Source organism: Pseudophryne corroboree, assembly GCF_028390025.1.
Source record: "Pseudophryne corroboree isolate aPseCor3 chromosome 7 unlocalized genomic scaffold, aPseCor3.hap2 SUPER_7_unloc_4, whole genome shotgun sequence".
Taxonomy (NCBI): domain Eukaryota; kingdom Metazoa; phylum Chordata; class Amphibia; order Anura; family Myobatrachidae; genus Pseudophryne; species Pseudophryne corroboree.
Window position 1 is genome coordinate 19,238 of NW_026967613.1, and position 13,631 is coordinate 32,868.

The 13,631-nt window shown below is 43.7% G+C and overlaps 6 non-coding genes across 6 annotated transcripts; all 6 read right to left on the reverse strand.

The window, feature by feature from the left end:
* Positions 1–333: 333 nt before the first annotated feature.
* Positions 334–496, reverse strand: LOC134986586 (U1 spliceosomal RNA). The gene has a single exon (XR_010192436.1). It is a non-coding gene; the product is annotated as a U1 spliceosomal RNA (small nuclear RNA).
* A 152-nt stretch (positions 497–648) lies between these two features.
* On the reverse strand, positions 649–812 carry LOC134986538 (U1 spliceosomal RNA). Its single transcript, XR_010192391.1, has one exon. It is a non-coding gene; the product is annotated as a U1 spliceosomal RNA (small nuclear RNA).
* A 670-nt stretch (positions 813–1,482) lies between these two features.
* LOC134986579 (U1 spliceosomal RNA) lies at positions 1,483–1,645 on the reverse strand. Its single transcript, XR_010192429.1, has one exon. It is a non-coding gene; the product is annotated as a U1 spliceosomal RNA (small nuclear RNA).
* A 152-nt stretch (positions 1,646–1,797) lies between these two features.
* On the reverse strand, positions 1,798–1,961 carry LOC134986560 (U1 spliceosomal RNA). The gene has a single exon (XR_010192412.1). It is a non-coding gene; the product is annotated as a U1 spliceosomal RNA (small nuclear RNA).
* Positions 1,962–2,636: 675 nt separating this feature from the next.
* On the reverse strand, positions 2,637–2,799 carry LOC134986584 (U1 spliceosomal RNA). Its single transcript, XR_010192434.1, has one exon. It is a non-coding gene; the product is annotated as a U1 spliceosomal RNA (small nuclear RNA).
* Positions 2,800–2,951: 152 nt separating this feature from the next.
* LOC134986631 (U1 spliceosomal RNA) lies at positions 2,952–3,115 on the reverse strand. Its single transcript, XR_010192481.1, has one exon. It is a non-coding gene; the product is annotated as a U1 spliceosomal RNA (small nuclear RNA).
* Between the last annotated feature and the right edge of the window lie 10,516 nt (positions 3,116–13,631).

The window sequence follows — 13,631 nt, forward strand, 5'->3', positions numbered from 1 at the left end:
TTGCGGCGCTTGGATGACCCCTAATTCGCATTAAACATCTCCACCCTCCTTCGGTGTGGGGCTCATGATGGCTATGCCCCAGCCCCTGAAGCATTCAAGCTGATTTCTTGCAGCAGCTGGGCACTGTAACAGCTCCAGAGCTGCTCTGTAAAGCATGTAAAAGGGTGTGGGCTCTGCAGCACTACCTGTAGTTTGCATTGTGCGTTGGAAGGCACAAAGTATACAGACAGGAGAGGTCAGAATAGTGCGCAAGGGCATAGAAGGGAGCGGCTCAAGAAAAGAGAAGTGGAAACAGACAGCAAACTAGGCTGGAGAGAGACCTGAGACAAAGAGATCTGAATTATACGAGAGCCGACCAGGGGAAACACAAATTATGCAGTCAAGTTTCCCACATTTGGGGAAATCACAGGGGCAGCACACCCAGAGTGCAATGGGTGAGCCTTGCCCTGGGAGAAGCACCTACATGATCATAGTATCTCACCTGGCAGGTAAGTAGGAGTTGGGCTAGAGCTGGGGAGGGTCGCAGCTCGGGCACCCCCCTGTCAAGTGAAGGAGATCCAACTGAGGCAGCACAAGGGAACTCTCGAAAGAAGAACAAGGCTAGAGGAAGATCTGAGACAAAGAAATCTGACTTTTACCAGAGCTGACCAGAGGAAAGCACAAACACAGTCCCCCACTACCACAAATAATGCAGTCAAGTTTCCCACATTTGGGGAAATCACAGGGGTCAGCATACCCAGAATGCAATGAATGAACCTCAACCTGGGAGAACAATCTTCATGAGCATGGTATCTCCTATGCAAAATAAGTATGATTTGGGATAGAGCTGGGGAGGGCCGCTGCTCAGGCACATCTCTGTCAAGTAAAGGAGATTCAACTGAGGCAGCACAAGGGAACTCTCATCTGGGGACAACAACTGCAGGGAGAACACATATTTTCAGATGAACATGGGAGGGCAGAAGGCTGCCTAATACTGAAGCACCCCCAAACAATAAACCAAATGCAACAACTAGTGCAAGCATTCCTGGGGGAAGGCCTGCAGCAGATGGATTTGCATATGGTGATGTCATCCAAGCAGTGGGTCAAAGTTGGCTTCAACCCTCGTCTGCATATGAAAAGAAAAAAGGTATGTGCTGGGCATGGCGGCCTTTTGCGGCGCTTGGATGACCCCTAATTCACATTAAACACCTCCACCCTCCTTCGGTGTGGGGCTCATGTTGGCTATGCCCCAGCCCCTGAAGCATTCAAGCTGATTTCTTGCAGCAGCTGGGCACTGTAACAGCTCCAGAGCTGCTCTGTAAAGCATGTAAAAGGGTGAGGGCCCTGCAGCACTACCTGTAGTTTGCATTGACGTTGGAAGGCACAAAGTAAGCAGACAGGAGAGGTCATAATAGTGCGCAAGGGCATAGAAGGGAGCGGCTCAAGAAAAGAGAAGTGGAAACAGACAGCAAACTAGGCTGGAGAGAGACCTGAGACAAAGAGATCTGAATTATACGAGAGCCGACCAGGGGAAACACAAATTATGCAGTCAAGTTTCCCACATTTGGGGAAATCGCAAGAGCAGCACACCCAGAGTGCAATGGGTGAGCCTTGCCCTGGGAGAAGCACCTTCATGATCATAGTATCTCACCTGGCAGGTAAGTAGGAGTTGGGCTAGAGCTGGGTAGGGTCACTGCTCGGGCACTTCCCTGTCAAGTGAAGGAGATCCAAGTGAGTCAGCACAAGGGAACTCTCGAAAGAAGAACAAGGCTAGAGGAAGATCTGAGACAAATAAATCTGACTTTTACCAGAGCTGACCAGAGGAAAGCACAAACACAGTCCCCCACTACCACAAATAATGAAGTCGAGTTTCCCACATTTGGGGAAATCACAGGGGTCAGCATACCCAAAATGCAATGAATGAACCTCACCCTGGGATAACAGTCTTCATTACCATGATATCTCCTATGCAAAATAAGTATGATTTGGGATAGGGCTGGGGAGGGCCGCTGCTCAGGCACATCTCTGTCAAGTAAAGGAGATTCAACTGAGGCAGCACAAGGGAACTCTCATCTGGGGACAACAACTGCAGGGAGAACACATATTTTCAGATGAACATGGGAGGGCAGAAGGCTGCCTAATACTGAAGCACCCCCAAACAACAAACCAAATGCAACAACTAGTACAAGCATTCCTGGGGGAAGGTCAGCAGAAGACGGATTTGCATACAGTGATGTCATCCAAGCAGTGGGCCAAAGTTGGCTGGAACCCTCATCTGCATATGAAAAGAGAAAAGGGGTATGCAGGGAATGGCGGCCTTTTGCGGCGCTTGGATGACCCTTAGTTCGCATTAAACACCCCCACCCTCCTTCGGTGTGGGGCTCATGTTGGCAATGCCCCAGCCCCTGAAGCATTCAAGCTGATTTCTTGCAGCAGCTTGGCACTGTAACAGCTCCAGAGCTGCTCTGTAATGCAAGTAAAAGTTTGTGGGCCCTGCAGCACTACCTGTAGTTTGCATTGTGCATTGGAAGGCACAAAGTAAGCAGACAGGAGGAGAAGTCAGGATAGTGCACAAGGGTATAGAAGGGAGGGGCTCAAAAAAAGAAGAAGTGGAAACAGACTGCAAACTAGGCTGGAGAGAGACCTGAGACAAAGAGATCTGAATTATATAAAAGCCGACCAGTGGAAACACAAATTATGCAGTCAAGTTTCCCATATTTGGGGAAATCACAGGGGCAGCACACCCAGAGTGCAATGGGTGAGCCTTGCCCTGGGAGAAGCACCTTCATGATCATAGTATCTCACCTGGCAGGTAAGTAGGAGTTGGGCAAGAGCTGGGGAGGGTCGCTGCTTGGGCACCCCCCTGTCAAGTAAAGGAGATCCAACTGAGGCAGCACAAGGGAACTCTCGAAAGAAGAACAAGGCTAGAGGAAGATCTGAGATAAAGAAATCTGACTTTTACCAGAGCTGACCAGAGGAAAGCACAAACACAGTCCCCCACTACCACAAATAATGCAGTCAAGTTTCCCACATTTGGGGAAATCACAGGGGTCAGCATACCCAGAATGCAATGAATGAACCTCACCCTGGGAGAACGATCTTCATGACCATGGTATCTCCTATGCAAAATAAGTATGATTTGGGATAGGGCTGGGGAGGGCCGCTGCTCAGGCACATCTCTGTCAAGTAAAGAAGATTCAACTGAGGCAGCACAAGGGAACTCTCATCTGGGGACAACAACTGCAGGGAGAACACATATTTTCAGATGAACATGGGAGGGCAGAAGGCTGCCTAATACTGAAGCACCCCCAAACAACAAACCAAATGCAACAACTAGTGCAAGCATTCCTGGGGGAAGGCCTGCAGCAGATGGATTTGCATATGGTGATGTCATCCAAGCAGTGGGTCAAATTTGGCTTCAACCCTCGTCTGCATATGAAAAGAGAAAAGGGGCGTGCAGGGCATGGCGGCCTTTTGCGGCGCTTGGATGACCCCTAGTTCGCATTAAACACCTCCACCCTCCTTCGGTGTGGGGCTCATGTTGGCTATGCCCCAGCCCCTGAAGCATTCAAGCTGATTTCTTGCAGAAGCTGGGCACTGTAACAGCTCCAGAGCTGCTCTGTATGGCAAGTAAAAGGGTGTGGGCCCTGCAGCACTACCTGTAGTTCGCATTGTGCGTTGGAAGGCACAAAGTAAGCAGATGGGAGAAGTCAGGATAGTGCGCAAGGGCATAGAAGGGAGCGGCTCAAGAAAAGAGAAGTGGAAACAGACAGCAAACTAGGCTGGAGAGCTCTTCTGTCTATATTTTGCAAACCTGCTCTTGTCCTCTCCAGCTGCTCCATGTAGATTTGACGTCTGGAAAGGTGCATAACCCACTGACAAGCAGGCACACTCCTGCATGAGTTTTCTCTCTCACTAGCTGGATGATACACAATCATTTGCATGTGCTCCACTGCCGACACACCACCCACCCAACCACCCAGTGACCAGAGCCACCCACAAGCCAACTGGCTCCTTGATTTAATTTGCACAGTGTAGTCATCCAGGCAGCATGTCCTTCTCAATGGAAGGATCTCTGGTTCCATGGAATCTTCCACATTGGAATGCTGCGGAATAAAAAGGATTTAAATATTCAGCTTGCTAGCATTCAATGTACCTGCGGCTTGGCTTTAGCACATGGGTCTTCATCCTGTTGCCCTCCAGCTGCTGTGAAACTACACATCCCAGCATGCCCTGCCACAGTTTTGCTATTAAGGTATGCTAAAACTGAGGCAGAGCATGCTGGGATGTGTAGTTCCACAGCAGCTGGAGGGTCGCAGGTTGAAGACCCATGTTCTAGCATGCCTGTTCTATGATGCATGTACCGTGGTGTCACAATCAGCTTGGAATGGGGTGTCTAGCAGGCATTTGCTGACAGCCACTTGAGGGAGACACACATCAGGAGATGCAGCATATCGGAGGTCTTCGATGCCTTTCCAGCAAATGCACACCACCTGCTGCTGGTCTGGACACAAAACAATGCCCACAATCGAAGTCCCAAAATGCCCAACTACAGGATTCATGTAAGCAGTGAATTTAGGAATGAATTTAGAAGTAGGAAATGAAGTTAGTTCACAAGTACATTCAAATTCAGATCTAAAGTCTAGGTAGGCCTCACGTCCTGGCAGCCCCCAGCACTTATAAATGCCTTGATTAGAGGTAGAGAATTAAATGTAGATAAAAAGTAGACACAAAATAAGACTCCACAGAGCAGTTATCAGGTGTCTTTATCAATTGTTGCATTTAAAAAATCAAGCAATTAGGGAACACAATGTTGCAACAATGTAACCCTATTTGCAAAATAGTACTAAATAAGTTTGTCAATGTAAGACATTTGCAAAGGCGCATCCAAAACACGCTGGAAAATGCAACTGAATCTGTTTTTGGAGGCTAGAATAGGAAATGTGCATCGGTCCTACAAGTACTGAAAGCTCTTCTACCATCTCCCTTTTCTGAAAAGCCATTTAATATATGGTTCCCAGATAGGGGACATATCAGATATTGCCTTTCAAAAGCAGCAAATATCATACCACTTCTATTGCCATCAAAGATAAACATTGATTGTTTTCAGATATTGGATTGAAAAAGCAGTCTTTATTGACATAAAGAAGCAAAAAAACATACATAAACATTACACACATAAGTACTGTGTTGCAGCACAGATAAAACACAATACAAATGCTGTCGGTATAGTACAGTTCAAGAACTACAGCACAGGCCAGCCTACACTATAAATCATGAACTGCACTATACATTTAAACAATACAATAATACAACAGTTAATAAGGCTATGGGTGTGGAGTGTAAGAGGGTGAGGGAATCACAAGCCCGAAGCTTTATTGAAAGACAGACACATATAAAGGGAGGATTAATAAATACAAAGATATCCTTTACTATAGAATGTAGTCCAATCCGGTCTTTCAACTCTTCCACAACTTAAAAACGGATAGTGTTCCCAAGCCTTCCATCCTGGAATATCTTCAGTCTCTCGCCAATGAAGAAAACAATCCCTCCAGCAGACTCTTCAACCACGATACAAGATCACAGCCAAAAGGGCGAGAAGCAACTACACTTGCGTTTAACCAAAACAGCTAAAACTTAGTGGAGGAAAGTGCAGTGCACCAAAACATAAGCTGACACAATCATGGAGAATGCGCCAGCATATATGCTCTTCTATCTATATTTTGCAAACCTGCTCTTGTCCCCTCCAGCTGCTCCATGTAGATTTGACGTCTGGCAAGGTGCATAACCCACTGACAAGCAGGCACACTCCTGCATGAGTTTTCACTCTCACTAGCTGGATGATACACATTCATTTGCATGTGCTCCACCTCCGACACACCGCCCACCCAACCACCCAGTCACCAGAGCTACCCACAAGCCAACTGGCTCCGTAACTTAATTTGCACAGTGCAGTCATCCAGGCAGCATGTCCTTCTCAATGGAATAATCTCTGGTTCCATGGAATCTTCCGCATTGGAATGCTGCGGAACAAAAAGGATTTAAACATTCAGCTTGCTAGCATTCAATGTACCTGCGGCTTGGCTCTAGCACATGGGTCTTCATCCTGTGGCCCTCCAGCTGCTGTGAAACTACACATCCCAGCATGCCCTGCCACAGTTTTGCTATTAAGGTATGCTAAAACTGAGGCAGGGCATGCTGGGATGTGTTGTTCCACAGCAGCTGGAGGGTCGCAGGTTGAAGACCCATGTTCTAGCATGCCTGTTCTATGATGCATGTTCCGTGAAGTCACAATCAGCTTGGAATGGGGTATCTAGCAGGCATTTGCTGACAGCCACTTGAGGGAGACACACATCAGGAGATGCAGCATATCGGAGGTCTTCGATGCCTTTCCAGCAAATGCACACCACCTGCTGCTGGTCTGGACACAAAACAATGCCCACAATCGAAGTCCCAAAATGCCCAACTACAGGATTCATGTAAGTAGTGAATTTAGGAATGAATTTAGAAGTAGGAAATTAAGTTAGTACACAAGTACATTCAAATTCAGATCTAAAGTCTAGGTAGGCCTCACGTCCTGGCAGCCCCCAGCATTTAAAAATGCCTTGATTAGAGGTAGGGAATTAAATGTAGATAAGAAGTAGACGCAAAATAAGACTCCACAGAGCAGTTATCAGGTGTCTTTATCAATTGTTGCATTTAAAAAATCAAGCAATTAGGGAACACAATGTTGCAACAATGTAACCCTATTTGCAAAATAGTACTAAATAAGTTTGTCGATGTAAGACATTTGCAAAGGCGCATTTAAAACACACTGGAAAATGCAACTGAATCTGTTTTTGGAGGCTAGAATAGGAAATGTGCATCGGTCCAACGAGTACTGAAAGCTCTTCTACCATCTTCCTTTTCTGAAAAGCCATTTAATATATGGTTCCCAGATAGGGGACATATCAGATATTGCCTTTCAAAAGCAGCAAATATCATACCACTTCTATTGCCATCAAAGATAAACATTGATTGTTTTCAGATATTGGATTGAAAAAGCAGTCTTTATTGACATAAAGAAGCAAAAAAACATACATAAACATTACACACATAAGTACTGTGTTGCAGCACAGCCAAAACACAATACAAATGCTGTCGGTATAGTACAGTTCAAGAACTACAGCACAGGCAAGCCTACACCAGTGTTGCCAACTCTGAAATGGAAAACAAGCAACCGATGACTGAAAAATAAGCCCAAAACAAGCCCAAACCAATCCTAAAAAGCCCCAAAAAAAGCCCAACTCAAGGTTGTTGTTTTTTTATATATATATATATATATATATATATATATAAACAGACATTATTGTTTGTCTTATTAAAATACATATAATTATTTATATAATCTGCCTTTAAGGTCTTTACAATGATATTTATCAGCACAAAACTGGCTTTTAAAGAATACTGGAATTTTTATAAATATTATAGTTAGAGTTGTGAATTTAAGATACTATGCTTTCATGTTTCCTCTAAAGAAAAATCTCAAGTGAAAATTGCCAACTGTATATACTGTATCTGTGGTCATTTGTATTCACTGTGAAATATTTATTCTATGGAAAGATAAAACAAATAATCTTACAACATCCAACTTTGTACTTCTATTAAATAAATTAAGAGGCCAAATCAAGGTAACAAAACAAAAGATTATTAAGACAATTCAAAATAATAAATGCATATATAAATATTAAATAGTAACTCAATTCAATAAATAACAAAGGAATTACTGAGAGGTAAAGTGCATTGCAGATGGCACACTGTGAGGTAAAGTGCATGGTACACTGTGTGAAGTAAAGTGCATTGCAGATGGCATACTATGTGAGGTAAAGTGCATGGCACACTGTGTGAAGTATAGTGTATTGCAGATAGCACACTGGGGGTCATTCCGAGTTGTTCGCTCGTTGCCGATTTTTGCAACGGAACGATTAAGGCAAAAATGCGCATGCGTATGGTACGCAGTGCGCATGCGCTAAGTAATTTAGAACAAAACTTAGTAGATTTACTCACGTCCGAACGAAGAATTTTCATCATTGAAGTGATCGGAGTGTGATTGACAGGAAGTGGGTGTTTCTGGGCGGAAATTTACCGTTTTCTGGGAGTGTGCAGGATAAAACGCAGGAGTGTCTGGAGAAACGGGGGAGTGGCTGTCCGAACGCAGGGCGTGTTTGTGACTTCAAACCAGGAACGAAACGGGCTGAGCTGATCGCAGTGTAGGAGTAAGTCTCGAGCTACTCAGAAACTGAAAATAATTATTTATTCGCAATTCTGCTAATCTTTCGTTCGCAATTCTGCTAAGCGAAGATACACTCCCAGAGGGCGGCGGTCTAGCGTGTGCAATGCTGCTAAAAGCAGCTAGCGAGCGAACTCGGAATGACCCCCACTGTGTGAGGTAAAGTGCATGGCACACTGTGTGAAGTAAAGTGCATTGCAGATGGCATACTGCGAGGTAAAGTACATAGCACACTGAATTACAAAGGTTTTATGTAAAATGGATATAAGCAAATTCATCTGAGCTGTCTCCATCGTCTATAGAAGCTTCCATGTTATATATTCCTGAGTTGAAGCGCTGAAGCATATTGGTAGTTGGTTTAAAAATCCTTGCAACAAATACCCAAGCGTCTTAAACCATATCTGACATAAAGAATACCACATAAAGTGGTCCTAAATTGCTTCACTGTTGTGTGTCTGGTCAGTGTCTTTGTTGTTGTCATTGTTAAAAACAAATTAGCCCTACTGAATACACACAACCGGCAGTCGGCAACAATAGACATAATGAATGACTCATCATTTCTTTAAGACTCTATTCATCCACAACGTCTCACCTACAGTATGTCTGTGTGAGGATCTGTGTTATATGGATGAATGACTAATTATCTCTAGAAGTCGGTATCAGTGATACCTAAAAACAAAAGAAGCCCAAAAACAAGCAGCAAAAAAAATTATAAGCCCAAAAACAAGCAACAAGCAACCACCCCAAAAAATAAGCAACCAGAAGAAAAAACAAGCCCAATTCCGCTTGTTATAAACTGAATTGGCAACTATGGCCTACACTATAAATCATGAACTGCACTATACATTTAAACTATACAATAATACAACAGTTAATAAGGCTATGTGTGTGGAGTGTAAGAGGGTGAGGGAATCACAAGACCGAAGCTTTATTGTAACACAGACACATATAAGGGGAGGGGCAATAAATAGAAAGGTATCCTTTACTATAGAATGTAGTCCAATCCGACCTCTGTGCTCTTCCACAACTGAAAAACGGATAGTGTTCCCAAGCCTTCCATCCTGGAATATCTTTGGTCTTTCGCCAATGAAGAAAACAATCCCTCCCTCCAGCAGACCCTTCAACCACGATACAAGATCACAGCCAAAAGGCAGAGAAGCAACTACACTTGAGCTTAACAAAAATGGCTAAAACTTAGTGGAGGAAAGTGCAGTGCACCAAAACATAAGCTGTCACAATCATGGAGAATGTGCCAGCATATATGCTCTTCTATCTATATTTTGCAAACCTGCTCTTGTCCCCTCCAGCTGCTCTATGTAGATTTGACGTCTGGCAAGGTGCATAACCCACTGACAAGCAGGCACACTCCTGCATGAGTTTTCTCTCTCACTAGCTGGATGATACGCAATCATTTGCATGTGCTCCACCTCCGACACACCACCCACCCAACCACCCAGTCACCAGAGCCACCCACAAACCAACTGGCTCCGTGATTTAATTTGCACAGTGTAGTCATCCAGGCAGCATGTCCTTCTCAATGGAAGGATCTCTGGTTCCATGGAATCTTCCACATTGGAATGCTGCGGAACAAAAAGGATTTAAATATTCAGCTTGCTAGCATTCAATGTACCTGCGGCTTGGCTTTAGCACATGGGTCTTCATCCTGTGGCCCTCCAGCTGCTGTGAAACTACACATCCCAGCATGCCCTGCCACAGTTTTGCTATTAAGGTATGCTAAAACTGAGGCAGGGCATGCTGGGATGTGTAGTTCCACAGCAGCTGGAGGGTCGCAGGTTGAAGACCCATGTTCTAGCATGCCTGTTCTATGATGCATGTACCGTGATGTCACAATCAGCTTGGAATGGGGTGTCTAGCAGGCATTTGCTGACAGACACTTGAGGGAGACACACATCAGGAGATGCAGCATATCGGAGGTCTTCGATGCCTTTCCAGCAAATGCACACCACCTGCTGCTGGTCTGGACACAAAACAATGCCCACAATCGAAGTCCCAAAATGCCCAACTACAGGATTCATGTAAGTAGTGAATTTAGGAATGAATTTAGAAGTAGGAAATTAAGTTAGTTCACAAGTACATTCAAATTCAGATCTAAAGTCTAGGTAGGCCTCACGTCCTGGCAGCCCCCAGCATTTAAAAATGCCTTGATTAGAGGTAGAGAATTAAATGTAGATAAGAAGTAGACACAAAATAAGACTCCACAGAGCAGTTATCAGGTGTCTTTATCAATTGTTGCATTTAAAAAATCAAGCAATTAGGGAACACAATGTTGCAACAATGTAACCCTATTTGCAAAATAGTACTAAATAAGTTTGTCGATGTAAGACATTTGCAAAGGCGCATCCAAAACACGCTGGAAAATGCAACTGAATCTGTTTTTGGAGGCTAGAATAGGAAATGAGCATCGGTCCTACAAGTACTGAAAGCTCTTCTCCCATCTCCCTTTTCTGAAAAGCCATTTAATATATGGTTCCCAGATAGGGGACATATCAGATATTGCCTTTCAAAAGCAGCAAATATCATACCACTTCTATTGCCATCAAAGATAAACATTAATTGTTTTCAGATATTGGATTGAAAAAGCAGTCTTTATTGACATAAAGAAGCAAAAAAACATACATAAACATTACACACATAAGTACCGTGTTGCAGCACAGCCAAAACACAATACAAATGCTGTCGGTATAGTACAGTTCAAGAACTACAGCACAGGCCAGCCTACACTATAAATCATGAACTGCACTATACATTTAAACAATACAATAATACAACAGTTAATAAGGCTATGGGTGTGGAGTGTAAGAGGGTGAGGGAATCACAAGCCCAAAGCTTTATTGAAAGACAGACACATATAAAGGGAGGATTAATAAATACAAAGATATCCTTTACTATAGAATGTAGTCCAATCCGGTCTTTCAACTCTTCCACAACTGAAAAACGGATAGTGTTCCCAAGCCTTCCATCCTGGAATATCTTCAGTCTCTCGCCAATGAAGAAAACAATCCCTCCAGCAGACTCTTCAACCACGATACAAGATCACAGCCAAAAGGGCGAGAAGCAACTACACTTGCGTTTAACCAAAATGGCTAAAACTTAGTGAAGGAAAGTGCAGTGCACCAAAACATAAGCTGACACAATCATGGAGAATGCGCCAGCATATATGCTCTTCTATCTATATTTTGCAAACCTGCTCTTGTCCCCTCCAGCTGCTCCATGTAGATTTGACGCCTGGCAAGGTGCATAACCCACTGACAAGCAGGCACACTCCTGCATGAGTTTTCACTCTCACTAGCTGGATGATACACATACATTTGCATGTGCTTCACCTCCGACACACCGCCCACCCAACCACCCAGTCACCAGAGCCACCCACAAGCCAACTGGCTCCGTGATTTAATTTGCACAGTGCAGTCATCCAGGCAGCATGTCCTTCTCAATGGAATAATCTCTGGTTCCATGGAATCTTCCGCATTGGAATGCTGCGGAACAAAAATGATTTAAACATTCAGCTTGCTAGCATTCAATGTAGCTGCGGCTTGGCTCTAGCACATGGGTCTTCATCCTGTGGCCCTCCAGCTGCTGTGAAACTACACATCCCAGCATGCCCTGCCACAGTTTTGCTATTAAGGTATGCTAAAACTGAGGCAGGGCGTGCTGGTATATGTAGTTCCACAGCAGCTGGAGGGTCGCAGGTTGAAGACCCATATTCTAGCATGCCTGTTCTATGATGCATGTTCCGTGATGTCACAATCAGCTTGGAATGGGGTGTCTAGCATGCATTTGCTGACAGCCACTTGAGGGAGACACACATCAGGAGATGCAGCATATCGGAGGTCTTCGATGCCTTTCCAGCAAATGCACACCACCAGCTGCTGGTCTGGACACAAAACAATGCCCACAATTGAAGGCTCAAAATGCCCAACTACAGGATTAATGTAAGTAGTGAATTTAGGAATGAATTTAGAAGTAGGAAATTAAGTTAGTTCACAAGTACATTCAAATTCAGATCTAAAGTCTAGGTAGGCCTCACGTCCTGGCAGCCCCCAGCATTTAAAAATGCCTTGATTAGAGGTAGGGAATTAAATATAGATAAGAAGTAGACACAAAATAAGACGCCACAGAGCAATTATCAGGTGTCTTTATCAATTGTTGCATTTAAAAAAATCAAGCAATTAGGGAACACAATGTTGCGACAATGTAACCCTATTTGCAAAATAGTACTAAATAAGTTTGTCGATGTAAGACATTTGCAAAGGCGCAAACAAAACACGCTGGAAAATGCAACTGAATCTGTTTTTGGAGGTTAGAATAGATGCAGGATCAAGTAGCTCAATGGGTAGGGTATTTGATTAGAATTCAACAGGTTATAGGTTTGAATCCTGGGTATGATAGTTTGAGGTGTTATTTAATAAAGTATGTTTATATATTAGTCACACATGGCTTACTTGTACAAATGGCATGTCACCAGTTAGTGCTGACTGCTGATATGCCATTTGCACAAACACGCCATGTGTGACTGTATATGCATTTAAGGAGGGCACCCCGGCAATACCACAAACCATTGAGTGTCAAGTATACTAGATATATCTTCATATCTCATGTGCTTTCTCTGAGACCAATCTTGTTATGCCCCTTCCCCACAAGGCATGCGCCTTTTGTCCATATTGCAAAAATGGGGAGGGGGGGGGGCATATAATTATCTGTCACAGGGCACCAAAAAGTCTAGTTATGGCTCTGGTATGCATTATGTAATCTGGCAGACCATATCTCCAACACTGGCTGGTTGGAATAGAAATCCGGTTATCTATGTGAGCAAATGACCATCAACGATTTACTCTCAAACACTAGAAAATGGACAAAAATGGTCCCCTAAACAAATTGGTTAAATTTTGGGTTTAACCAATTTGTGTAATGACCATTTTTGACCACTTTTCTAGTGTTTGGGAGCAAATGGTTAATTGACATTTGCTCCTATACATTACCAGATTTTCATTCCATCCATCCAGACTGGATAGATAGCCTGACAGATAATTGTGTAGTGTACGCCCAGGATAACTGTCAGTTGTGCTTTCTTTTATGACGGCACATAAATGGGTGGGCAGATCCAGAGCAAGCACTGCCCACTCATGCATAGTTGTCAACTGATGTGAAGTTCCAGGGGGCAATCTCAGTTATAAAGAAAAGTATCTGGAAATTGTCCCTAGTTTAAAAAAAAATTAAAAAAAAATTGATCAACTCCATTTATTTAGTATGATATCCCAGGTGATAGGATGCCAGCAGTCAGAACAACATACTTTATTAAATAACACATCTCAAACTACCATACCCAGGATTCAAACCTATAACCTGTTGAATTCTAATCAAA